The following is a 27,804-nucleotide window of genomic DNA, read 5'->3' on the forward strand; positions in this document are numbered from 1 at the left end:
CAATTCTTCTGATATGAAAATCAGCCCCTCCACAATCAACGGAGCTTCATGTAACACATTGCAAAAATTAAAATGCACAACCAACAAAGAATATCCTTACAGTTTTACCCCTTTGGACAACCATCAGGCCCCTTTACAGGCCTTCAGTTTCTTGTTTCCTGGTTCTGGATTAACCCAGAGGCTGTCCTTCTTTTAAAGATACTTCTGAGTTTCTTTTCAAATGTATATTTGGCCTCATTGACTATAACTCCCCTTGTTTTCAAAATATATATTTGGATGTCCTTTCAAATGAAATAGCCTTTTGAAATTTGTTTACTTGTTAGTACAAAGCTTTTTTTTTTTTTCTATGGATTCTAAAGCATTTCTGGAAGGGGTAGGTGTGGGTAGAGGATCTTGAATTTTTGTATTGTATTTGTGTCTAAAATTACTTGTATTATGCGTAAGTACTTGTATTATGGATTAAGTATTATGTACCAGGTATTTTGTGTAAATGCTTGTATTCACGTATAAAAGAAAACTGGTAAGGTTGCTATGTTAAGAACTGTGGTGGGGAAGTCCCTGGCTGGGTGGGGGTTGGAGGATGGGGACACTTATTTCGTCCTGCACCCAGATTTTGAGTAAACGTGAAAAGCCATACTTCAAGTCTAGTCTTTTCCCCACAATATCTCACAACATTTTTTATCTTGAGAAATATACTGTAATTAGCCTTGTTTGCAACTGGGATTCAGAGTGAGTGAAAGATTAACTCAATGTCTTGTAGTCAGCAAAGGGAGAAGCCAGGGTTTATCCCCAAGTCTGATTATTTTTTAAATTTTCTAAGAAAATTTGACTTTAAGCGAGTTTTTTGTTGTTGCTGTTTTTTGTTTTTTTTTTAATTGGGGTGGGGGGAATCCAAGTTGAATGAAGCATCTGCTTTGGATTCAATCTCGATTTAGAAGATCATTTTTCCTCAGCTCCCTCTTTTGCTCAGCCACTAGTCTAGGCCTCGAACTGGCCCAGCTTCCCTTCTGTCATATTCCACGGGTAAAAGCCAGCCCACCCCTCCATGGGAAGAGTGACAGGACCCTGTGGCCATTTTTAATCCACTGCAAGAGTGAATGGGCAACGACAGGACAGAATGCAACAGCATACTTCTTCAATTTTGATTTCTAGCCATCAATGATAGGAAGTTATGACTTAGGAAAGCTACAATAAAGAAAATGCCATGGTTTCAGGCTTACACTCTAGTAACTCTTGTGATCTCACAGGAGTGGGGATGAGCATCCAGGCTAAACAAATACTCTGTTGAATTGAGTTTCAAAGTACTCCACACACAAATGGCCAAGTTTCAAAGGCATGGTTTATAAAACATCTTAATGCTAAAATGCCTTAGAAATTCATTTCAGCTTTCTTAGATGACTCAGAAGCCTGCAGCTTCCTGGGGGGCCTGGGATCACCAACAGGAGCATCCATTATCATTTTGCTGGGCCCGCACCCCAGGGCTGGTTGACAGAATGCCAAAGAGATAAACCGCTTTTACTGTAATTCACACTCTGAAAAAAGGGATTTACTAAGCAAATTAAGAGGGTGAAGAAACTTGCAGGGGGTGACATTTAGCCTACTCCAGACACCAAACTTTTCAAGCCACTTTAGAAGCATGATTTGCATACAATTACAGGAATGCCTCATTTATCCACCACTGTCAGAAGAGGAGCTGTTTCATAGAAGTGAATTTTTCAGATAATGGTTGCTTCCTTCTGGAGGCATCAAGCCGTTTTAGCCAGTCTGGATGGAAATCTTTCCCAAATACACTGCAAGCTTCCCTGCGCCACCAAATGTATGTAGCAAATGGCTTTGCCTTTGAGCTGTCTGCACAGCCTATTATGGACAGGTTCCTAAAATGACTGAAGTTATCCGTCCATCATTCATCACATGGTTGCCTGCAACCATTCAGAACACATTTTACTCTTGCTGTTCTTCTCATTTTTAATTTCCAGTACAAAGAGTGGACATGGCCCACTGGGCTATGTACCCCAGAAAAAAATCTTAAACTTAATCATTCCTGTGGATGTGAACCCATTGAAAATAGGACATTTTAAAGAGGTTGCTTCAGTTGAGGTGTGGCCCAATGAATCAGGATGGGTCTTAATCCTCTTACTGGAGTCCTTTATAAGTAGAATGAAATTAAGGCACAGAGAAAGCCACCGGAAGAGGTTGGAAGTCAACAGAACCCAGAGGAGCCAGGAGCGGGGGGCGGGGGGGAGGCCATGTGCATTGCCATGTGACAGGGAAGCCCAGGACAAGGAGGACTGGCAGCCAGTCCCAGAACGCCACAGTCTTCTGGAAGAAAGCATTGCCCTGAGGATGCTTCCATTCTGGACTTCTCCTAGCCTCAAAACTCCGAGCCAATAAATCCCCATTGTTTAAGCCTACTTGTTGCATGGTAGTTGTTTTCGTCTGTTTTGTTTTATTTATTTATTTAATCTCTAATACTCTTATCCATCCCTCATCTCTCCTTATGCACTCCTACTCATACTTTTGATATATAGTCTTTCATATATGTGTCCTAGTAAAATGCGAAGTGTTTTACGAATCTGCTCTATTTTAACATAAATGTTATCATGCTTTAGAACTCTGTTTCCTACTTCCCCACAAAGCTCCATGTCTCTAAGATGGATCCATGTTGCATCTAAATGCCACTTTGTACTCCATATATATCCACAGCATTTTATCTTTGGGTTGCTCCAGTGACAGACAACTAGGTCACCTCCAACTCCCTGCCATCAGAAACTATGCTGCAATGAACTTTCTGCACCATGCCCTGTACCATGCATAGCAGCCTGTCTGGGGGTGAGACCACGGCTAAGATTGCAAGGTCACAGGGTCTACACATAGTTGGTTTAATAAATGCTGCCATATCCCTTCCAGACTGCCTATGTCATTTATATGCTGCCGGCAGTGCATGAGGAGTCTTAATCCCCAGTGTGATCCATTCACTGGGAAAAGGAGGGGTGTCCCCAGGACCATGCTAGCAATTGATTCTGGATACATTCAGGGATCACAGAGTGGCTCTTGTGGCTGGTGAGAGGCTTCTTCTGGGTGGACCTGGTTCTTACTTGTTCAGATACTTACTCCGATGGCCCCAGGTACTGACCAGCAGTGATGGAAAATGCTTGCTGTATATCCTCATGGAATATCTAGCTCCCAGGAGCCCTTTGCACTTCATTTTTCTACCTTTCTCTCAGGCACATTGGGCTGCATTTGCTACCTTTGCTAGAAGAGAACATCATTGCCAACACTTGATGTTATTCAACTTTTGTTTCTTTGCCAAACTTATGGGTATACAATGGTACCTAATTTGACATTTTAATTTTTATTGTGCCGATTATTAGGAGGTTAGACATCTCTCCACAGTCAGGTTAGCCACTGTGGATAGCCTAGGCCCATCTTCTCCCATTCTGTCACCAGCAGTTGACTTTGTCCATAGTGTCCTTCTAGAAATGGAAATAATTTTGATACCGTAAATATATTCCTTCCTGCCTTTCATGTATAGTCCTTTTATCTCTCCCACTGTTCTAGTTCGCTAATGCTGCAGAATGCAAAACACCAGAGGTGGATAGGCTTTTATAAAATGGGGGTTTATTTCACCACACAGTCACAGTCCCAAGGCCATAAAGTGTCCAAGGTAACACGTCAGTAATCGGGTACCTTCACTGGAGGATGGCCAACGGCGTCCGGAAAACCTCTGTTAGCTGGGAAGGCACGTGGCTGGCGTCTGCTCCAAAGTTCTGGCTTCAAAACGGCTTTCTCCCAGGATGCTCCTCTCTAGCAAGCTTGCTCCTCTTCAAAACATCACTCACAGCTGCACTAAGTTCCCTCTCTTTGAGTCAGCTCATTTATATGGCTCCACTGATCAAGGCCCACCCCGAATGGGCGGGGCCACGCCTCCATGGGAACATCCCATCAGAATCATCACCCACAGCTGGGTGGGGCACATTCCAAGCAAATCTAATCAGCACCAAAACATCTGCCCCACAAGAGTACAAAGATAATGGCATTTGGGGGACACAATACATTCAAACAGGCACACCCACCAATCTCACCTGCCACTTTTAACTCCTCTCCATTTCTTTTTGTTTCTTGGGTTTTGTTTTGTTTGGTTTGGTTTGGTTTTTTTCCAATTCCCCAAACACAATTCCTCAGTTGTGTCATATTCTGTCATCCCATATCTGGAATACCCTTTTCCCATATATTCTGCCACACAAATTCCTACCTGGCATTTAAGCCAGGTTCACGTCTTCTCTAAAACCCAAAGAAAGTTTGTACATCACCTTGCTTGCACTCCTTTTCAGCACTCACTCTGTTCTGTCATTCCCTGGAGTTAGTAATTATGATCCCCATCTTCCCTAAAAGATGAAAAGCAACTTGAACATAGGGTCTGAGTTTTACCCATCCTTCCATTCCTAGGATTCCAGCAGAGTGGCAGGAAAATAGCAGGTACTCAATAAGTGCCTATCAAATTAAATGTTTAAAAATGCAATCTATGGAAATATCCCAATTTTAAAGAAAATTCCAAACACAAGCCCAACTAGAACTCTTTCTCTTTAGAAGCAAATGAAGACATAGAAGGAATTCATTCAGCAACTCCAAACCTTCAGCCTGAACTGGTCACTACAGGACAGACCTCAGATGAAAGGGGAGAAAATGGGAACTAGGGAAGATACTAGATCTTTCCTCCAAAGTATGAAGAGGGTAAACCTCCTCGTGTTCTGGCCATATTTCTGCACAGCAAGCAGCCACACAAAAGTGCTTAAAGCAATGACAACGGTTTATCATTTTCTCTCATTTTGCTTGGGTTTGACAGGGCTTAGCTGGACAGTTCTCACCGGGGTGAGAAGGAAGCTGGACTAGGGTCTTTCCAGGGTTGCAGTCAGACTGTAGCTGGGACTTGAAGCATCTCAAAGGTGTCTTCATCCTATGTCTGGTGCTTGGGCTCAGCTCGCTGAGGCTGGAAAAGCTGGCCCTCCTGGAGCATCTCTCTGTTTCTCGGTGATTTGTCCTCATGATCTCTCCAATGTGGTGGTTGGTGGTGGTTTCAGGTAGCCAGACTTCTTACCTGGATGCTCAGGGTGCCAAAGGTATGTGGAGAGAGAGAGAGAGAGAGAGAGAGAGAGAGAGAGAGAGAGAGAGAGAGAGCGCCAGCAGAGGAAGCCATGCTACCTTTCATGACCTGGTTTCAGAAGTCATGTGGTGTCACTTCAGGCACATTCTATTCATTGAGGCAGCCAAAAGAGCTGCCAGGCTCTCAAGGGGAGGAGAAATGGTCTCCAGGTCTTGATGGTGAATGGCAAAATTTGGAAAGAGAATGTGGGACCAGAAATATTACTGTGATCGTCTTTGAAAAAATACAATCAGTCATACCTTGCATCTTCCTAAGCCAAAAATCAGTCTTAAGGTACAAGACCAAGAAACGCTCCTTCCCCTGCCACTCCCATTAGCCAGCCTGTGGGCTGATTGATTTCCCCTAACAGAGATAGATTGGTGAAATTATCCTCGCAATAGGTGCTAGAGAGTAATGGTACCCAGGAGGCACAGGTAAGCAAAAAGGGAACAAGCCCAGGCAATTTCCAGACACCTCCACTGTCCATTACTTTGTTCACTTAAATAAACAAATAACCCCGAGGCAATCAGCAGCCAGAATCTTAGCAGCTGTGGGAATGATTTCCTTTCATTACACACGAAGACCAATCAATGCCCCTTAATCGCACCACTGCGTACCCAAACAGCACGAGCAAATCCCCAGCCAGCTCTCCACTTCTGGCATCTCATCCATGCAGGGTGGAGGTAAATGCCCTGGTCCCACCCTGCAGAAGTACTGAAGTACTGAATGGGAGGCCAGTCCCATCCCACACGGCTGGAGTTCTCTGCTAGCAATGGTGCCAGTAGAGTCCAGTGTGCCCGATATAGAGGGGAAAGTGAAGTGTAGAAGGGCTCCTGGGAGCTGGACATTCCATAAGAATATACAGAGGGCATGTTCCATCACCAGTGGTCAGTGTCTGGGGCCATCAGATTGGTATGTGAACAAGCAAGTGCATGGTCCATCCAGAAGAAGCCCCTCCCCAGCCTCTGGAGTCCACTCTGTGATCCTTGACCACTCCCAAAGTCTACTGCAAGCATGGCTCTGGGTACACCCTTCCCTTTCCCAGTAAATGGATCACATTGGGACAGGAAGCATGCTGACCCCTGGTCCAGAAGCCCAGGGAGGGTCTCAGCATGAGTGGCCAGAAACCACCTTCTCTCACCTTGAATGTGCTGCCAACTTCAACTCCCTTCCCCATGGGCCCATCCTGGAGTTAATCTGGGGATTTCTGGGAATCATGCATTCCCAGGCCTAGTCTGACCTGGACTTATGGGACATGGTGCCACCTCTGATTAGGAATTCAGTGAGCACTTGGGCATCGGAGTCAGTGTCCATCCCAGGGGTGTCCAGGAAGTAAAACTCATGGATAGTTCTGTCTTATCTGCCTCAGCAAGAGAACAGGATGCACTAATTCAATAATTCTCAAATTTCTGTCATTTTCATATGACTATCATGATTTTGGCCATATCCTACATTTGATTTATTTAATTTTTTCATTGAATCAACTCACTTTTGTAGGGAGAAAAACCAAGAATATATCTATTTCTAAAGACAAGTTTTTATCACTGCCCAAACTGGAAAACCAATATCACATGCTATAAATAGACTATAGCTATAAAAATAAGTACAGTGGGAGTTCATGGTGGATTAAGCACAAAAGTTTTACTCTGCTCATTCCTGAAACCCTAATAAAATAATAGCTAAGGAATAATAAAAGGTATAAACACACAGGACCAAAGAGAACAGAAGAGGAACAGATAGCAAATGACAGCTGTCAACAAAATTTTGGAGGCTAGTGAGAAAAAAGATGAGGAATAACTGACAGCTAGACCTAAGAAAAGGGATTAAAGTAGAGATGAGCTGTTCTGAACAGCAGTGCCTGGGAAGGCCCCTGGAAAGGTGGGAGTTCAGGCAGGACTAAAACCAAGAGGACTGGGGGAAAGTCTGGAATAGAGTGTGTCAGACCCAGACAGGACCTTATTATTTGGGGATGTGGATTCAGTCCTTCCATCACTAGAAAGACTTTATGACACATGTTTTAAAAGCTTAAAATGCAACTACCAACAACAAATCCTTAGTCTTTTTCCACCTGGATGCTGCCCTCTTCTTAAGCAGTAGGAAGTTGATCTGTACGCACTGAAGTGATAAGGTCCAAGGGGACAATGTTGGACACTGCAGTTTCTGCTACACTCAGATAAGAAAAGATGTTACCTCCATGAAATAGGAACACAAAACTATAAGTAGGAAACTCCAAGAACAAGAAAAAAAGTCAAGAAGGTGGAGAAGAGTAGGAAAGGATAAGAAAATTAGTGGGTTGTTTAGGTCTGCCATGTGAGTAATACGACATTCCAGAGGGGGAGAAATTATTAAAGAACTAATTCAAGAAAATTTTCCAAAACTCCAGACTTGATTTTCTGATTGATGGGCCCCACTGAGGGCCAAACAGAATGAATGAAAAACAACCACACTGAAGGAACTCTTGGCAAAATTTCAGAGCATCAGGAATAAAGAGACGAGCTTAAAATCTTCCAGTGATTAGAAAAACAAAACAAAACAAAACAGGTGACATATATAAGGAACTGGGGATGAAGGAGGCAATGGACTTTTCCTCAGCAACACTGGAAGCCAGCGGAATAGAGCCTTTAAAATTCCTTGAGCATATTACTTCAAATCTTAAATTTTATACACAGCCAAACTATCAAGCCAATGTAAGAGAAAAGCAACTTTTTTTTGAGGTATGCAAGGTGTCAAAAATTTGCCTCCTAGGCATCTTTTCTCAGGAACTTATTAGAGGATGTGCTCCACCAAAACAAGGGAGTAGACCAGGAAAGATGAAGACGTGAGCTCCAGGGTGCAGGGGATCACACACAGGACAACAGCAGGGGACGTCCCGGGGAGACAGCTGTGTTGTAGCCCGGGGAGCACGGAGATCAGATGGGGCAGGAGGAAGGATGCCTCCAGGAGGGACGTCTCCAGGAAAAAATGGAACTGGCAGATTAACTGACAAGTGAGGCCGGGTGTAAAATTGGATTGAGGGTCTTTGTGCAGAGCTGCTGGAGGGTGTGGGAGGAGTCACCCAGACGCTCAAAGAAAGCCAAGCAAAAGGAGGCAAGGGCCAGGAAAGAGTGACATCCTAAGACAGTCCTCAACCAAGCTGTGAAAAATATTTGCCCATTCTTAATCCTGAAAACACTAAATCTGGTTTTAATAATAAAAAAAAAGGAACAAACATATGGTGGGAAGTTGGAGGGAGGGGAAATACATGTGTAAGAAGTTGTCTAAGAGACCACTCATTGCTTATATTTGGAAATTAATAATGTCTACCTGATGTGTGAGAATAAATTCAGGAAATGGTAGATTAGTAGAGGAAAATACCAGAAGAAACAGCCATAAGAATTGAGTGGTTGCTACAGGGGATGCTGGGGTTGGTAGTTGGGACCAAGAGACCTGCAATTCATTATAAGTCTTGTACTTCTCAGCTGTTTATTAAACAATGTTTTTGTATTACTTTGATAAGGCTTTTTGAATGAATTAAAAATACAGTTAAAACAAAACAGTATGCTAGATAAAACTATTGCTTGTTTAAAGCCCTGCGATCTAAGCCTGTTCTCTGTTTTTTTTTTTTTTAAAAAAAAAGGGAGATTAGGAAATATTGGAGAGCTACAAAGACAAACTAGCACCCCATAGAGACTTTCTCCCAGACAGACAATCAGAATGATAGAAAGACGTCAAGAGCTAGCTCCCCAAATATTACCAACAAACAGTAAAAGAGAGTTGCCTAGTGCTGGAAGAGAGAATATCACCAGGAAGGGGTCTGGGCAGGTTCTGAGAGAGGGGAAGTAAGGTTAGAATTTACTGAGAATCGGGAGTTTGTTTTAAGGCTGGCCTTTCAATGGAGGAACTTGATTAGGAATGGGTAAGAACCACGATACAATGATTCAGGGTTAGTGGAAAAAGCTCAGGCAAGGATTTGGAGAGGACAGATTCAAAAAAGAATCCTGGGGCACAAACAGTCTGTTTGATGCATTCCATTGAAGAGTTGGGTTTTTCAGGACATTCCTATAATGAACACTCAAACCATTTGCTTGAGCAGGACAGTTCTGGAAAAGTAAAGTCAGGCTAAGAAAAACAGTGGAATAGAAAGTCATGTCAACGTGGGTTGGTTAACAGTGTGGCTGAGTGTGGGGGCAGAATATTTGGATTCTTAAAGACAATGGAAAAGGAATAATTGGTCAACATTAGTTAATGCCACCTCTGTATATTACCTATACCCAAGGATACTCTGGCCCACTTTTGGAGATAAAACGAATATTCTAGTAAACAAAGTGTTACTATCAGGTAATGCTAATTATTCTCTGGTAATTATTAGACCTTAGAACTTGAATTGCTCAAACCTCGATGATCTTTGCCTTCCTTCAGTGATTCAGGAGCAGTGAGGGGGGAAGGCCCAGCTCTCTCACAGGCAGTTACTGCACAGATATGAGGAGCCAGCACGACGGGGCCAGTCCCCACCCCCACTGGCTGCAGAACTAGACATCCAGGGCACCTGCTGCTCCTATTTCCAGATGACTACTGTGTCCAGTGGCCTGGGTATTTGAGGCATTCCGTCTTCATTTTATAATACCTGTAAAAACCCACTAAAAGATTTAAAGAATACACAGTGAAAACCCACAGCCTGCATTTCCTGACTGGGTGGAATGTTCTAGAGGTTTCCCCCTCTCTGTTCCTCACCAAGCCCGGGCAAGAGCTTCAGGGACCTCCGCACACACCTGACCCCAGGTGCTGCCTGCCCCCTGCTCACACACCTGCTTCTGGATTGTCTCCCCTCCTTGGAGAAGGGAGCCTGAGTGATTTCCTTTCTTTCTCTCCCCAATGGATAAAGTTTGTTTTCTGATGAAAACAGAACTGGTTACTGATTTTCAGAAGCAATCTGTGCGCACACGTCTTCAATCTATGTCGGCCGAGACAACTGCCACAAGAATGCAACTGTTTCTCAGTGCTCCTCCACCACTGCCCCATTCCAGGCAAGTTCCACCTGCCAGGGCAACTTCCCCAGGTGGCCTAAGACAAGAACCTCGCTCTGCCCTTTCTTTTCCCATGTTACATGGATCTGGGGAAAGGGACAGGTCTGGGGGCCTTTTAGACCAGCACTAAAATTCAGGGAGTCAGGGACCACAAAAAAAGTCACAGACTAAACTTCAGGACCACCATCCCCTTGATGTGCACATCGCTTTTTCCAAAGAAGTGGTAATACCAGGTCCTCAGATGGCAGTTACAGCCTGGGACTGAAGTTTCTATCAGATTCCAGCCTCAGAAACTAGAGGGGGGCGGATGTTATAAAATTTAAATCTACTCACAAGGGGGTGGGGGGTGCATTTTGATAGCTCTGGAAAAGCCAAAAAACAAAAAACAAAAAAATAAAGACAGCAAACAAACAAAAGACCCCACCTAATTTATTTTCTTAAAACCTTACTTTACAAACAAAGTCAGGCTGGATTTTGAAACCCGGACTCGGAGAGAAGAACGCAAGCAGCCCACCTTGGGGCCGCGTTTCTCTCCTCCCTCCCGTCAAAGGCCCTGCATGGAGTGGGAGCTGCGCTCACCTCCCCAGCCCCACCCCTCCTGCCCATTTCCCCCGGCCCCAGACACAGAACAAGACAGGGGATTTGTCACCGCTGATGTGTGGCCCGTCCGAATGAAGGGGGCTTTTCATTAACAAAGTAGCGGGCGGTGTCATCTTCCCCTGAGTCGGAATCATTCACTATTAGCACAATGTGTTATTATTGTATTTTTAATTGAAATGTAAATTCTGGGAACACTCTGACCCAATTTAGTCCCAGGGAAAAAAAAAGGGCAAAATTCTCATTTTCAAGGCTCTAGAGATGCAAGTTAGTGTTATTAATGATTAAGCTCTTTTTTCCTTCCCCCCTACTGGGGGGTGAGGGGTAGTCACCGGCGTAAGGTTACCCCACCCTCGGAGCGCATTTGATAGGTAAGGTAGATCTCTGGGTGGAAAGCTCGCATATTTCCCCCCAGCCATTCCTGGGGTTCACACCTGGGCCGGGAAATGGCCCGAGTGCCTAGATGGGGTTTCAGGTTTTAAATGACGATGATGATTGATGTGAGATTAAACGATCGATTTGGAGAGGAGATTATTGTCCTGTTGATTTCAAAGAAACTCTCTTTGTAAAGACAGAACTCAGAGGAGGCAGGATGATTCAGGGGTTGATTCAGACTTGGCCCACAAATATTGAAGGATCACACCCATTGGCGGATGTTTCTAGAACTTACAACTAGAATTCACAGGGCCGTGCAACGCTGACTCCTCTTACATAGAAAGGAGAGAGGACTTGCTCCAACAACAGATGTTTACTGAGTGCCTACTAAGTGTCAGGCAATAGGAGATGGGGAAAAAGGAAAGGTGATTACTATTTAAGTACCTCTGCCTTCCTACCTAAATAGTGACAGCTGAGATGTCACCTCCGGAGAGAGAGGCATTCCCTCCCACTGCCCAGCTAGGACACCCCACCCTAGTCACTCTCCATTCACAGCCCTTTTAAAACTTGCTTCCTCCAGCTGATGATTGCTGGAAATTATATCACTTACCCATTTATTCCTTTTTTGCATATTTCCCCCCACCACCCTGCTCCCACTAGAATGTAAGTTCCTAAAGATCCCTGCCCTTGACTGCCATGTTCTCCAGCAAACCCCCTGCAACGAGACACCTGGCAGTCACTCATAAATATTTATGGTGAGAGGATGACTATGGTATACGAAGTACAAAAAGTCCAGCTGACCCAGAAACCAACTATGTCTCCTACCAGAGTCATTAATTCAATGCCCCTACTTTGTGCAACAGAATTGCATAAAGCACAGCCCTGACCCGGAGGGAGCCTGGAGTGAGGACAAAAGACAGATACCAAATACAGACCAATGGGATAATATTATAGACCAGTGTTCTCAGCCAGGAGTGATTTTGCACTACCCCCCAACCCTTAGGGGCCATTTGGCAATGTCTGGAGATGTTTCTAGTTGTTAGAACTGGAACAGAGGAGAGAGGGGAGGTTGCTACAGGCGTCTAGTGAGTAGAGACCAAGGGTGCTGCTAAACACCTTCCAATGCAACAGGCCAGCCCCTCCCAACAAAGAATTAAGAATTACCTGGTTCAAAATGTCAATAGTGTGGAGGCTGAGAAACCCTGTTATAGACGCAGAATTCCTTATGAAGGCACAGGTGGGGTGAAAGGGCGGCCTTCAGCTCATGGCCTGGGCAGACCTTGCAGAAGAGGCAGCTGGGAGCACGTCACCACCATGTTCTCCATGGGTTCCCAGCGTACAACTCAGGGAGTCACCTCTAAGGCCACTAGCAGCCTGCTAACCCTCTCAGCTGTCAATTTAGATACTCTTCTGATAGGAATCCTCCCATCTAATCCCATCATTTTATAGAAGGGAATGTTGAGGCCCTGATAAGGGACTAGACTGTAAGATGATTGAGTTACCTGGTAAACTGTTAGTTAATGGAAGAGGCTAAGCTTCCAGTTAGAAAGGGGCAGTCGAGGCTGATGCGGAGCCTGGGACCTCTGTCCAGCTCCCTCACTTACCCCAAAGAACAGAGCTCTCCCACACCCACCTGGAGGGGTACATACCCGCAAACCAGGAAGGACCCATTCCAGCATCCCCTCTGAATCCAGACCTGCCTCTTTGCTGAAACTGAAGGAGCCAGGGAAGAGGAGAACGGGACCTACTGGTTCATGCTTTTCATGTTACTCCTTTAAAAAGTTGTTTGCAATTTCATATAAGCAAAACGGAAATAAATGCAGGTTGGAAGAGAAACAGTTGGCAAAGCCAAGCCGCAGGCAGGGTCCAGGAGATGGGCAACGGGCCCCAGCCCAGCCAAGGCAAGTGGAGCATTATTATCTGTTATTGGATGATCCCCAGGCCAACTCTTTCAGGGGAGGTGGTTTTCTTTTTAAAGAAACTTGGCATTTCATTACATCTACTTATAGACCGTAGATCAAATGCTCAAGGCAGGAATGTGACGGGGCGGGGGAGAGTCAAGAATGATGTATGGAAGTTTTGGGAGTGGGGGGATAGGGGGATAAAGCCATAAAAAGTCAGTGTCTACATGGGCCCTGCCTCTCTCAGCCCAAAACTCTAATGCTGGGTGTTTACAGGAGTTAGGGCTGAACTAGAAACGCATCTGCCTCCCAGAGAGTCCCTTGGTGAGGGGTCTCCATACAGGCAGCTCCATGCTGTCAAGGCCACACCCTGTGAGCTCAGAGCAGAATCTCGGGGTCCCCCCTGTGGCGCACATCCCCGATCAGATGTTCTCTTCCATGTGGGCCATGAGCAAGTGCCCCGTTTTTGCAGACACAGAGGACAAAGCTGAAAGCCCTGGAGCTTTCTGCAGGGGCAGAATCCACACAAGAAAGCCTTGCACTCCTCAGTCAAACAGTGGGCACAGTTCACAGCCTGGGTCAGGGTGAGGGGCTGTGAGGGAAAAGTAGTCACACCATCCAGGAGTTTAAAATCCTGCTGAGGGAAGACACTTAACCATCAAGCATGCCCTTCCCCTATGAGTAGCATTTACAAATGCCCCCAAAGAGGAAGTCATGCCAGGGGACAGAGTGCTCTGGGCTGGAGAGCAGTCAGGGAAGGCTCCTTGGAGGAGGTGGCCACCTACTCTGGGATCTCCTTAAAGGATGGATCGGATTCTCTGGAACTTGACCTGTTAGAGGTTCTCTGGAAGATACAGAGGAAGAGCAAGTTATGGTTCAGGTTATGAGGAGACTTCAGTCCTCCGGGGAGGAGGAAGTGTTCAGAAGTCCAGTCCCATCTCTCCTTGTACCTTCAGGTAACATGGGCCCACAAGCACCTCCAATCCAACACCTCCCAAGCCAAACCCATCATTTCCCTCCCAAGCCTACGACTTCCTGTAATCAGCCCCAGAGAATGACACCAAACTGGAAATCGGATATCATCCTGGACTTCTCCACGGCCCTCGTCCATGTCTGGTTGATGGCTGCCAAGTTGACTCCTTAAAATCTCCCTCCCCTACTGCAGCCTTAGCTCAGGCTTCTGTCGCTTCTTACTTGACTCTCCTCTCAGTATCCTAATTTATCTCCCACTTTGGCCTGGATTTCCCCCAAAAGATCCCTCCCAGAAACAGTTTTCTAACATGCAAATAGAATCATAAGAGCAGCTGGTGTTTCTTAAGCACCTACTATGGCCTGGCTCTGGCACTAAACATTTCACCCCCTGTGTCCCCTTTAGCCCTGTGGCTGCCCTCTGAAATGAATATTACTTAACAGATAAGGGCTTGGGGGCTTAGGGAGCTAAGACGTGCACTAGCACAAGGCCACTCAGCTTATAAGTGACAGAGTTGAGGCTTGAACTAGTTATCTAGCTTTACTTACCCCCAGCTATATGCCTCCTACCATTGTCTTGCTTGAAATTCTTCCACTGAATCCCCCAGCACCTGCTGGATAGAAGTCAAACTTGCTTAACCTTTCCGTATCATTTTCTAGCTCTCCCTTTCCTCTCCGTCTTCTTCCACCACGCCTCCCCATCATGCTCAACCTAATCTAAAGTACCAAAAGGAGCAGCCCATGCTTTCAGAGAAACAGATGTCACTGTTGGGTGGAAGCCCCCCTCCAATGGGCTCTTCTGCACTCGGTGCAAACACCTCTTCCTCCTGAGGCCTCCCCACGTGGCCTGGGTTAAACACGCTGCCTTCCTGCCACCCCAGAACCTGCCAGGGGACCGTAATGCAATTGTCTCTATGCATTTGCCTTCTCACTTGTCTGCAAGTTTTCTGAGCACAGGAACTGTTTTTAACTTCTTTTTTCCACTACAGTGCTGGGCATATGTTTTGGTAAATGATTGAATGAGTATGTGAAACAGGTCTTTAAAACATCTGCAGTTAAAATGTGAATTAAATGGAAAGTTCCAGACTCTCAGCTGTGGAAAGAGAGAGAGAAAGGGGGAGATTTGCCTGGTGGGAATAAAGGCCCCAGGATATCGCTGGTTGGAGCACCCACATGTGATGAGGTCTGTCTTGGGGACTAAATCCTCAAGGAGGCAAAGAGACAGTGAAACCTCAGGGACAAAGGAGACTGTAACTGCCATGTTTTTAAGCCTGGCATTTTAATAGATATCATCACAAGACATGCATGGACTCACTCAGACAGCATTCAGGAGCACATACGAGTTTTATCAACATGCAGAGTAAAGCACTGAGCACATGCAGGCTGGCAGCACTGACTGGCTTCCTAGCTCTGCCGTGGGCTGTACCACCTCAGGCTCCTTCCTTAACCTCTCTGTACCCCTCAGCATCCTCATCACAAAATAGAGTTATTGCAAATATCAACTTTTTGGATTTCTGCAACTATAAAAGCAAATAAAACTGTAAAAGAAAGACTCCACAAATGGTAGCTAATATCATTATACACATACTACCATTGCAAAGGGTGACATTTAAACAGAGGTGCTGTTGTGTTTCTTTCCCTAAGAATTTCATAGCACCCCTTGGGATTAGCAGAGACATCCCTAGAAATTACAAAGGTAGTTTTGGAAATCATGGAACTGTCTATGCAAGAAGCTGCATCTGTTGGAAAATCCATAAGCCAGGAATTAAACCCAACCATGCGATAGTAAAGAAGAGCCGTTTGGCATCTCGTTTGCTGGCTGTGCAGGCTCAGGAATCACCCGAGACCGGCCATCCTGGGGAGGAAGAAAGCACAACACTAAGTAACACGGAATTAAAAGACTATCGATAGCTTGTGACAGGCACTTCCCGAGCAATGCATCCTGGTCAAATAACAGCGATCATTAAATATATGAGGATCAGTCAATTTAATCTGTTCTTTTCATATAGATTGATTGGGTTAGCAAAGTAACTGAGCTAGGAGACAACTGACATTTCTGCATCCTTTTCAGATGAGCAGGAGAGGGGAGGGGTGGAGAGACTTGCAAAGGGAACCCATCCCCCCCACCCCACCGTTTCCATCTGTGTCTTGCTTAAAGCAGATTAGGGGACCCACCCGGTCACAGCCTGGGGAAGGGTCACAGGCACAACCAATGATGCGGATGCATAAGCAGCTCTTCCTTGAGTCCCAAAATGGTCCCAAAGCAATCGCCCCTCCCTCTCATTCCTCCTCTCCAACTCCCCCTTACTCCCGAGTTGACCAGCTTGCTCAAGTCACAAATCACACGTGGGAAGAGCCCACCGAGCCCTGAGAGCCAGTGGCCCTGAGAAGCCCCATCCCCCAGCTGTACAGTGAAGGAAACAAGAAATCAGCATTAGCTTCCAACAGGCAGTGGAGTTCTGGGAGGCCCAAAAAGAGTTTCTCCACCTGGAGCGTTTCCCAGAAGATAGGGTGACGTGGCTTCCTCCAGAAGGGTTTGGTGGGGTGGGTGGAGAGGGGTTTGAGGAATTCAAGGCAAGGTTCCGCCTTCTTCATCAGCCGCCGGCCACCGCCACCACCTGTGGAGAGAACGTCACTCCTTGGGGAGGTACTGCCCTCCGGCTTCCACACGACTCAGCTTCCCCAGAGATAGAGCAGACAAGGTGAAGCACACACTTCGTGGCCCACCTGTTTCCAGAATGGAGTGGTAGTTCCATACTCAATGCCTTTTCTTTCCATTTTTCTGCCTTGGAGTTTTCTGGGAAGCACGAGTAGCTGCTCAATCTTGGTGTAGGCCCAGGCCAGGAAATAGGAAATCCACCCCAAATACCCAGGGGCAACCCTCAACCAGTGAGGTGGGAGTCTGCAGATAACCCCAGCCTCCTAAACATCGGAGGGGCAATATCTGAGGTGAATTCTGCCTGGTTCCTCAGACAGAACTCCCACCCCCACCCCACTGCCCCATAGGCTCAAGCCCCAGTCGACCACAGCATAACCAGCTCAGGAAATTTGGGGGGGGGGGGCTTTCCCTCCTTCTTTGTCTTACTCTCCCTTCTCTTTCACTCCTGTTTCCTGGAATCAATTTTCAAATAAAGTGCCTGTCCCCAGTCCTTGTCTCAAAATACAAGGGGAAAAGAATCAGGAGCCCTGCCGGGGACAGTACATTTGAGAGCCAAAAGATATCTCGTTTGTCTCAAACCCAGCTCAGATGTGTGCTTTGTCCTCAGGATTTCACACACAGCAGGGGTAGAGCTAGCTTTCTGGGAGGTGTTATTCTGAGGCCACACCCTTGGTTCCTTCCTGGTGTGCAGGTGGCCTGGAAAAATGGACCTTACATCTCTGGAGACAGCTCATGGTCTAAGCACAGCTCTTGGGTATGTGGCCTTCTCATCTGATCCTCATGACATCCCAGGGGGTGGGGACAGGACCCAGGAACATCCTCATCTTTCGGAATGGCAATCCAGAGCATTCTCACAAGTTCCTTCAAATAGATTTGACTTCATCTTTAATAAAGTTGTTCAAAACATTCATGCCAACCTGTCATTTTCTCATTCTCTCATTCAATAAATCTTACAACAGCCCATCTTTGGGGCTTGCGGAAGTGATACATTTTACTTCACCTTTTCCTAGCCCAATATTTCCCATATTGGCATGTTTTAGGAGGTATAGAACACATTATTTGATATCCTTCCTCACTTGCCTTCCCAGATACAACTGCTTATGCATCATATAGTAAGAAAAGTATTTCCTTTTCAATTTTCTTCCAATACTATAAAGACCAGCAGAGAGGTTCAATTTGGTGCCAATATATCTTCACATTTCCCCAAAACCTGTCCATCTCTCTGTTTAACAAAGAGAGAGTCAGCTGCAGGCAGGCAACAGTATCTGGTTAGAATTTAATACTATGGCTTTACTTTCATGAGGTTACTTTTCAGGTTTGATCCTTTTTATAAAAACAAAAGGAAGGTCAACTTGCATTTATGAAGTGATAGAAACTTTTCCTTTTAAATAAACATATTAAAGTAAAAAAAAAGTTAAAAAAAAAACTTGTTATGGTCAAGTTAATGGATGCCATTTTAAAACACTTGGAGCTCAGGAGCCATTGTTACGAGCCTGTACCCCATCTTCTCCGCTGTCATATTTAGTTCTCTTATTCAATGATTAAAATGGAAACCTTTCCCTTGGAATGAAGTTATCAATCTGGAGAAAGATTCAAGAGGTCTGTGGTGATCGTCCCAAGAGCCTTCCCCTTTCTGGAACTCAGTTTCCCTGTATTTAAAATGGGTGGTAGGATGGATCAGACAATCTCAAATAACTCTTTCAGCTCTGATGTTCTAGGTTCCCAAATGTGCATAACCCTTGCGTGGTGACCTTCAGTCCAGACTCCTCCCCCTTGAGCGCAGGCCTCAAACATATCATGTTCCAAATATACTCACCCTCCTGCTTTCAGTCTCTTACGTGTATTTGCTTGGCCTCCAGAACACCCACCCTCCGTTCTCACTCCCTCTGCCCTAGTCCTGGCCTCCATCCCTTCTCCTGGGCCCAAACCACAGCTTCCTACCTGGTCTCCCTGCTTCCTCACTTGTCTTTCTAGATATAAACTTCACAGAGCACTCAGTGGCTACATCAAAAAGAAAATCTAGTCACGTCAGGACAGCACAGCGGCCCCTTTCCACGGTCCGTTAACTTCCCACCATCCAGCCTCTCTTTATACCTGTCGTCATCTTCATTTCATTTATCCTTAGCCCTCAACTCCCAAACCTTTGATCTCACCTCTTCCATGAAGCCTTCCTTGATCTACTGTCTCATTCACAGTAAGAGACAGGCATTGCTGCCTTCTGAGCTCTTGGGTTACCCAGCATAGCTCCATGATGGCCTTTGCCACTTGAAATTGTAGTTATCTATTTAAGTGCCTGTCTCCCAGAGCAGACTGCCCGCTTCTTTGGGTGCTGTGCCCAGCACAGGCGCTGGCAGAGAGTAGCTGTTAGATAAATATTTGAGAAATGAATGAATAATTTAATGAATGATTCACCTCGAAGCTCTGTAAGTCTCCTACGCTGCCTGTAATACTCTTTCAATTGACTCCACGGTCTTCCTTGTTATATCCTGGCGTTTTCTCAGATATTACCTTGTGAAGACTCATTTTTAGCTGTTTTACTGTTAATCTGTCACATACATCAGTACTGTCCCTTCCAGGAGACGCTAAGCTACTGGAGGACAAGCATTTCCCCCTACTTCTCTTGCGCTCCCCTTGCTGGGAAAGCAGTAGGCACTCACAAGTAACCATAATTATCCAGGGAGTCATAAACACTTCACAAACATAAATAGAACATCCTCTAAGCCCCCTTTGCTCCCCTGTTTCTATTTTGTACCTTCTAGGTCAGGCCCATCTCGCCACTCCTAAGCCATTGTCCCTAGAAGCTATATCATACCATAGCACCAGATACAATTATATATGGAGGAAAGAAATTTCTATTTTGGTCTCAAGAAAATTATGTGATTTTGCTTAAGTTCAATTTTAAAACATGGAATATGACTGAACTTAATGTTAGTACTTAAGAAAAATGTTCACGGTAATTATAGATGAGGATACATATATGCAATTTATTTCAAATTTAGTAATACAAAAAAAAATTCTGGATCCTAACATAACTATTTATAACTTGGCCAGGAGAACTCTGAGAATCCCAGTTATTTAGCCAGAATAGGTTATTCTTCATGTATCTTATTTAAGCAATAATGCATGACAGAGCTTGAATTATGGCATATTAATTCTCACCTAGTGTGCTATTAGGCTAACGTTGAAGGCTGAGAGCTGTCAGTGCAACTAGGCATGAATTAATATCTAATAATTCCCCTGCTGAAATGTCTTATTGAGATTATAGCATTTTATTATTAAAGGTTATTCCTTTAAAAATGTTTTTGTATGCTAATTGGGAGATAGGGGATCTGCACTTGAAAGCTTTGCCTGGCTTTTCCCAGCAGCCATTTCTGAAACTTCTCTTTGATGTCCCCAACACTTTGCCCTTGTGGACACACAAATTTCATCTTTGGGATGTTTTCTCAGAAGCTTGATACACAGGAGCCCCTCAGCAACTGGGCCAGAAATTCTGTTCAATAACATTTAAATGAGCCTTGCTAGTTGCATGCTGCCCTGCCGGGCACTGTGGAAGGACCCAAGAGTGGGAGACCCTTTGTATGCTGGCACAGAGGCCCCAGAGGGCCAGCGGGGACCAGACGGGTTCCAGGGTCTGAGTCTGAAGACAAGGTGCAAAGCTCGCCTCGCCCCCATAACTCGCTACTGCCCTTGGGCCAAGGGTCTCAGCACCTCCTGGCCCACAGTTTCCTAGTCAGGATAACGGGTGTGCTCCCCACCCCACTGGCATGCTGTGATGTGCAAGCACACCCACAGCCTTCTACCCACCCATCAGTTCCTCAGATTAAAGCTAAAATGTTTTAAAATGTGCACACACACAAACACACACATCACACACACATCATTTAAAACAGTGTACAGCCACTCTTCTCCCCTTTGAGGTATCAACCAACAGCCCACGCTGGCCATTAAGCCCCCCAGGTCTGGTGGGCACGGGGTGCCTCTTTCCCCTGGCTCTCCGGGCTCCAGCACTCCAGCCTTCTTTCTCTTGCTCAGCACACTGTACTTCTTCCTGCCCCAGGGCCTCCATCAAGGCTGTTGTCACATCTTAGATACCCCTCCACCCTTCCTTTATGTTTTCTTTTCCCTGGTTAACTCTTGGACAAAATTCAGATGATGGCTAAAGGCAGGGAAAACTTCCCTAAACCTGGGTGATGGGCTTTCTGGATCTCCTCCTTCTGGGCACATGAACAAGAATGCTTTTCTACCTTGCTTCGAGTTGGATGTGGCCATGTGACTTCAACAGCCAATGAAATGGTGCAGAAGTCACAAGCGTTGCCTCTGGGAAGAGACAGTGCATTCTTTTCTTTCCTCTGTGAGTGTTGAAGCACTCTTGACGGGAGCTTCTCCTGAGTGAATACAAGGAGCAGAGCCTCCCTGCTGACCGGCATGGAAGAAAGAAATATATTGCTACCCCCTGATGTTCAGGGGGCTGTTTGTTACCAAGTAAAACATAACCTAACCTGACTGATACACTCAAACTTCCCTAACAGCACCACCCTCACCTCCATTCTTGGTCAGTTCCTGTACAAGACCTTGAATTCTCCCTTCAAATTACTTTCTATAATTCTTCAATTATGTGTAATAATTTTGTGTAGTGTTTGTTTCCCCCATAGACCTCAAATTGCATTAGAGTATTGAACACATCTGCTTTGCTCACCATTTTTCTCCCCAGCTCCTATGTGCCTGACTCGTGCTAGATACTCCACAAAATTTTTTGAATGACTGAATGAAAGAATGAATGATTCAAATGAATACATGTGGGGAAAAACTATCTATATATTAACATCTCCCCAACCAAAGGTTTAATAGTTTAATTGATTAAAAATTCTGAATGGCAGGGCAAAAGATGGCTCTCACCATCCGAGCAATAGCTCCTGTCTTAAATATACTGTGTGACCTTGAGCAAGAGTCTTTCCCTCTCTGGGCCTTGGCTTCCTCATCTGCCATTAAAAGTAAACTTTTCTCAGACCTTCCTTATGTAGGTTCAGGAAACAAAGTTCTAAATTATGCTGAACAGGCAATTAGAGAATAATGCCATTCCCAGTTCCCTTCTCCAGGCTGACAGCCCCAACATCCCCAGATGTATCAGTCACCAAATCCTGCAAGCTGCCTGCTTCACCAGGTATGGAAATCGCCACTTAGAAACCTCTCTGCCGTGCCCTTCAGCAATGTCCACAACAGGAAGGCCTTGTTGAGGCAAAGGAAAAAGCACATTTTCTTAGAGAGGCTTGTGAGTATCCTCTCTCTTATAAAATATATGCGGGCTGTTTTGTACAATCTAGAAATGAGGCTGATAAATATTCTTTTTCCCCCATAGGTTAGTGGCAAGGAAGGGGGGTCCTCTGGTGTTTGGAGCCCCAGAAAGCTTTCCATTCCCCCAGCAAAATCAAAGAGGCTCATGAAAGCAGAACAAACGAACTCGCTCATGTATTAAAAAATCAATGCACACCAGTGCTCCGAGCGGCTGTGTTGCCCCATGTGTGGACAAATGTACCAGAGAAGACACAGCCCAACATATCCATCAGCACTGCTTCGCTCCTTGAACCAGTTTTTATAGCCATAATTAAGTTTTGAAAGGATCCAGGAGAGCCTTCACAAGGAAACAACCAAGCTAAAAGCGATTGTTTCCTGAACAGAGTTGTTTGAAAGGACATCCTGTCTCCCCGGTGACAATTTTTCCAAGGAAGCTTGGCCTCAGGGGAGGGTGGCCAACAGGACAATGAAGTCTCCAGTAAAGCCTTGATATTCTAGTGTTTCAGGACTCCCCATCTCAGTTTTAGACTCTCATGAGACTTTTGGTTTGATTCTCTAGAAGCTCCTTTCAACAAATGCCAAAGGAATCCAAATTTTCTTTCTGTAAGTCCTGGGGCAGACAGGAAACTGTGTTACCCTCCCTCCTTTGTGATCCCCGAGGGAAAGCTGACTTATAGTCTGTGACAAAGCTGAAGGTAGCAACTGGCTCTTCAAAATGTTCTCCTAAACCTGGGGGTGGGGGGTGGGGTGTCCCTGGTCTCCCCATGTCAGTGAGGACTACCCTTTAGTTTAGTCCTTGTCCAACACACCGAACTTGGCCTCAGACTTGGGTCAGTTGGGAAACTAGGGGTGGGGAGAACATGTCTTCTCAGATACCAGCTCAGAGCTAGTAAAAAAGCTGCAGACATCATTGGCAAATAAAACTAGGAGGCCAAGACTTACCCGTTAGCGAAGATGGTCACTTCCTTGATGAACTTGTCCTCCTCTGCATAAGACATGTGTATGTCATCTCCTTAGGAAAAAAACCAGCCCTTAGCCTGAGCAGTGGCCTTCCCAGGCACACCTGCTCAGATGCCCTCACTGCATCCTGTGCTGGGAACCGTGCGATTGAAAGGGGAAGAGGGCAAACCCACTGTAGAGATAGGATCACTGAGACAAGCAGGGAAGCGGCTTACTGGGATGGGAAAGGGATTCAAGGCTCCTAGTTTTTGTATACTGGTTAACCTCTAAACCAGACCACAAGCATGGGAACTTTGGGGATACCTGTTAAAATGTATATTCCTGAGCTCCATGTCAACATCTACTCAATCAGAATTTCTGGGGCTGGAACCCCTAGAATCTAAAGTTTTAGCAATTTGGAAATCGGGAGAATGATCTCATTCTTTCACACGCTCACCAGTTTGATGATTCTGATGAGCCATGAAGTCCAAGAATTTCTGTATCAAAACCCAATTCCTTCCCTCTCTCTCCAGAGTTACCTTAAAAGAGGAAGGTTTGAAAGGCGGCAAAGAGAGTGTGTTAGCCTGGGCTGGTTAAATGCACGTTTTTAAAAGTCCTTTCCTCCTACACGGCATTTTTCTGGCAGTGGTCATTGCTGTTAAAATCCCTTCCCCACTCACTTGTGCATAACCCAGGATATTTGTAAAGCCTTCCCAAAGGGATCTGAACCACACGTCACCAACTGTAGACTAGTCTCAGAGGAAGGTCTTATGGAGACAATCTCAGGGTTTGGGCGCCCGAGCTGCGCCTCTCTCTGGGCCTGAATTTTCGATTTCGCCTTCCTGGTAGTCGGGAGGCAAAGTTGGTCCCTGCCCTCACCCTTCTCAGAGGTACATTTCCCCTCTGGGTTAGCAGCTGGGTCCTTCTTGGCAGCTGCTGCAGATTAGTAAATTACAAGTTCGAGATTAAAAAAAAGAAATGACGAAAGAATAAAACCTTCAGTCTGGCAATTTGAAGTCAGGCTGCCACAAGGAACACCTGTTGAGAAGGACCATTATTAGAAGCTGGAGGTTCTGGGTGAAAAGATCACTGTGAATTAATTTTGATTGCCTCACACAACTCTGCATAACAAATGATCTCTGATGGGGGTGCCAAGGGACTTGCACTGAAGGGGGGGAAAAGATTTTGTTTCCAGCCAGGTAATATAAGCTCGGCCACGACATTAAAATCCACCATTGACTGCACTTGTCTGTATCCCTCTGTTAAAACAGATTGTGTGTGCTAAGGTTACCATGTATTATGCTTCTGGGGAAAAAAGAGAAACAATTGATATCAAAATCTTTTAAAAAGGTTAGTTGAGAAAGCATGAGGTCAGAGATTCGTGACTCCCAAATTGTTAAATCATTTATTTACGTCTGTGTCTATGTAAATGTAGATTTGGGTGTGTTCTCAGTGATTTAAGCAACCCCGGTTTTATTTTTTATCCGTATATATGTATACCCACACAACGTATCTGTAATTTTTTTTTTGTAAGGGAAGAATTGAGTAAAAGATGTGTTAATAAACGAATTCGCTTGCACTTAAATAACCTTTGTACTTTGTAATGTCATCAGAAATGAGAGTTAGGCATTAGACATCACGAGTTACTGTGGGATAGATGGGGGCGGGGGTGGGAGGGATATACTGAATATTAAGTAGTTTCATTCTTTCCTGAAAAGAAAGAGACTCCAACTAAAACATGCCACAGTTCTACCTGTCTGTCAGCCCCTGATTAAATCTAAAAGCAGGCATCCCATCTGCTTGCCCAAATGAAAAGTGTAATATTCTACTAACTACTTTCTATTATCGCTCAACTTAAAGAGTTTCCTGCAAAATGATCCTCAGTTCATTTGAAGTTTATTTGGCACACAAAAGCAAGCTCCAGAAAGCTTTATGCTTTTAAGCTAATAAGCAATATACCCAGCTGACTCTGTGGCTGAATTTTCAACACTTGGCCATTAATATAACATGGATTTCCATAGTCGTGGACTTCCATTTGTCAGGAGACATAAAACCAAGAAACATCCTGAGGGCAGTGGAAAACCAGGACTATAAGCAAAATCTTAATATTTGGTCCCCAATTCTGTTTCGGGTCTTTCTAATACATGAGAGTGTGGAGGTTATATAAAACTGTGTAGGATCATGTAATATTTTCCCATTTTACAAAATGAACCATAATTACACTTTGTTCTTTCAAACATATTGGGGTTAAGGATCCAATGTCCGAGCCCAGCACATACATGACCTCCTGGGGACAAGTCTCCAAGGGGAGTCCTCTCACAAAGTTTGAAGATGCTTCAGGTCCTTGCCTTTGTTTCCAGGTCATCCAAAAAAAGTTTTGAGGGACCGTGCTGTGAGAGAAACCTACTTGAGTTGCTTGCAAACGCTCTCTCCCCCTGAGCAAACAGAATTTTGAGATTCAATTTTTGCCAGATTTGGAAATTCTTCTGGGGGTCCTCTGAGACATTAGATAATTGAATACAGCTTTTTCCCATTGGAAAGAAAAAATCGGACCTCCAACAACATCATCCAAACTCCCAAGATCTCTTAGCACACCCGTCAATTTTTGTGACAAAATTAATCTGGATGGTGACTTCTGGAGCCCCAGAGGGAGGTCGCTGGGGCCGGTAAATATGTAAGCATGGCTTTTTCGGTTTCCGCTTCGCATGAATACAAAATAAAGTGCGGCCCTCCACACGCTGGAAAGTTCTTCCTTAAAGTTAATAAAATCTGTCAGCTTCCATAAAGGCCGAGAGGAAGCGGGTCCACAGGTGCAGCCGCTCGAGCTGGGGCCCGGGAAGTCCGGGCAGCTAATAAAAGGCCCTGGGCACTGCGCGCCTCGGTCCCCATCAGTTCCCACCCAGCGGTATTGGAGCCATCTGCCTGCTCGGAGGTGCGTCCCCGGCGCTCGCCCCGCAGACGCGACAAGGACATTTGGCCGCGCTGCAGGTGCGGCTGTGTGTGGCCCGAGTGCGGCCGCCTTTGTGGCGCTCAGGCCCTTTGATCTGGGCCACAAAGGGCCGCGGAGCCGGGAGCCCCCAGCTTTCTGCAGGAAGGGGCTGGGGGAGACGAGGAGGGAGGAGGGAGCCGGGAGAGAAGGAGGGGGGGCCTCGGCAGGGGATGATCCATAATATTTATTTCAACAATAGCTTCCAATCTTTTTAAACATCATAAGAACACGGCTCATTAAGCCCACAACAGCCTTGAAATTGTGTTATAAAACCGCAAAACAGAAATCAATACATTTGCTAGAAAGGAGGTAATGAAATATATTGAGTTGCCTGAAAAGTGGTTTGTATGAATCATAATATTATTATGTGCGCATCAATTCCATTTCCAATACTTAAAGTTAACCAGCTAGCGAAGAGCGCCCTGAACCCTCGTTAAACAAGCTCTCCCCGGTTACTTGCCAGGGCGGCGCAGCCTATAAATAACCCGGGGAGGGGGCGCGGGATCGATGCTGACCACCCCCGGGCTTCAGCTGCCGCCGCCCTATTGCTTCCCGGCCTGATCAATACCGGCTCACAATGGCCGGGAGAAAGCCGGGGGCGGGCCGGCAGCCTAAGCTCCGCAGCGCCCGGTTCTATAAAAGGGGCTCGGGCCAGCTGCTCGGCCCCTCCTAACCAGAGACTGAGGCTCCCTCCCCACCCCTCTGGTGGCGTGAGTCCGGTCCCATTTGCTCCCATGCCCGGCTGTGCGTGAATCTGAGGACCCCCGGCCTCTGAACCCAACACCTAAGGAATCACCCCATGGGTGATCGCTGATTTCTTTCTCCTTTCTTTCTGTTTCCCACGTTACTGCCTTTCTCCCATGCTGCTGGTGAATCACAACGGGATGCCTTTTTCTCAGTCTCCTTCCTGATCTATTTTGAAATAGGGCCTGATTCTGTCAAGCAGGGAAAGTTAAAAATCAGAGCTAGGTGCAGATATTGTGAGGCCAGAAGACTGGGCAATCTGGTGGACCTTTTTACAGAAAAGCCATCTTTGGCAAATGTGAAAAGCATATGCACGCATTGCCAGGGCCTCTCCCGAGCCCTGGAGGGAGCTTGACAGGTGGGGGTTCTGCAGCCGGTGCCTCATCATCAGCTTCTGGGGCCCCAAACCAGAGAAAGGCCTTATCCGTTCATTTTCATGCTCCCTTCACCTTCTGGAATGTCAACTCACCCAGGGCTGTGGCTTTGTCTGGCTTCCTCGCCTTGTGTCCCCAGGCACAGTGCCTGTCACATAGTAGGAGTACAATTAATACAGGGTCGTGGGTGGGCTGCTCTGCTGGGTCTGCCAGGGAGCCGTGGGCTCACGCTCTGCCCCAGCTTTCCTGTCCCAGGCCTTGAGTTGGGCAGCTTCTTTGTCCACCCTCTGACTCAACCTGTGGCCTTTGCACTGTGTATTTCGATTGACAGTTAAAACAGGAAGAGCTGTTCGACCCCTGGAACATTCTCAGTTGGTCAGTAAAACACGGACAGCCACAGGTAAATGTGTGGGCATACATGTAGGCAAACCCTCACCCATGAACAAATGCACACACAAAAAGCCAGATCAGAGAAGGCACGACTCCCCAGTTTTGGAAAAGATGAAACCAGCAAAGCAGGGTTTGAAGGCCTAACGTAGAGATTCTCAATCTGGGTTGATTTCACCCACCCCACCCCCACCCCATGGGACATTTGGCAATGTCTGGAGACATTTTTGGTTGTCACAACCTGCAGAGGAGGTGGTACTACTGCTTTTAGTGGGTAGAGGCTAAGGATGCTGATAAACATTCTGCAATGCACAGGCAAGATCCCCACAACCAAAATGGGTTCAGCCCCAAATGATGATGGTGAGATGGAGAGATCCTGGGCTAGGGCTGCCCCCAAGTCTTCTCTCCTTGCCAGAATTCTCAGTGCTACTCTTC

At 45.8% G+C, this 27,804-nt stretch overlaps 1 long non-coding RNA gene across 4 annotated transcripts in view; it reads right to left on the reverse strand.

Annotated features, from left to right (window-relative positions):
- The window catches only part of LOC119518924, a 60,077-nt gene extending 32,695 nt beyond the window's left edge, over positions 1–27,382 (reverse strand). For 2 of the 4 annotated variants that reach the window (XR_005213883.1, XR_005213885.1), the window contains exons 1-2: positions 27,078–27,382; positions 22,879–22,948 (exon numbers count right to left, since the gene is read on the reverse strand). This is a non-coding gene — a long non-coding RNA (uncharacterized LOC119518924). Of the gene's footprint in view, positions 1–15,146; positions 15,841–22,878; positions 22,949–27,077 lie in introns of those variants that run through there. The other 2 variants (XR_005213886.1, XR_005213884.1) reach the window with 2 other exon arrangements.
- Positions 27,383–27,804: the final 422 nt, after the last annotated feature.

The sequence above is a fragment of the Choloepus didactylus genome, chromosome 22 (assembly GCF_015220235.1).
Source record: "Choloepus didactylus isolate mChoDid1 chromosome 22, mChoDid1.pri, whole genome shotgun sequence".
Taxonomy (NCBI): domain Eukaryota; kingdom Metazoa; phylum Chordata; class Mammalia; order Pilosa; family Megalonychidae; genus Choloepus; species Choloepus didactylus.